Source organism: Chrysochloris asiatica, unplaced genomic scaffold (genome assembly GCF_000296735.1).
Source record: "Chrysochloris asiatica unplaced genomic scaffold, ChrAsi1.0 scaffold00084, whole genome shotgun sequence".
NCBI lineage: Eukaryota > Metazoa > Chordata > Mammalia > Afrosoricida > Chrysochloridae > Chrysochloris > Chrysochloris asiatica.
Genome location: NW_006408602.1, coordinates 10,196,415 through 10,196,921, shown reverse-complemented (window position 1 = coordinate 10,196,921; position 507 = coordinate 10,196,415).

The window sequence follows — 507 nt, the reverse complement described above, 5'->3', positions numbered from 1 at the left end:
TAGTGAAGTGTCTGTTCATATCCTGTGCCCACTTTTTAATTGGGTTATTTGTCTTTTTCTTGTAGAGGTGTTGCAGTTTTCTGTATATTCTAGAATGAGTCCCTTGTCTGATATGTTATTGCACCTTACAAATTCTTTTGATGCTGTCGGCGTCACTCAATATTTTGCCCCTTGATGTTGTTGTTAAGTGCTGTTGAGTCAGTTCCAGCTCACAGAGAACCTATATAGGGTTTCTGTGGAGTAATTGGTGGGTTTAAACTGCCAACCTTGTGGTTTGCGTTCAGTGCTGATCCTAAAGTGCAATACCTATGTTGTTGTTGTTGTTAGGTGCCATCGAGTTGGTACCAACCCATAGCGACCTTATGCACAGAAGAATGAAACATTGCCCAAACCTGGGCCAACCACGCTACTGTTGCAACGCTTTACTCCATTGATGCTGCCACTTGGTCAATCCATCTCGTTGGGGGTCTTCGTCTTTTTCTCTGACCTTACACCTTACCAAACACG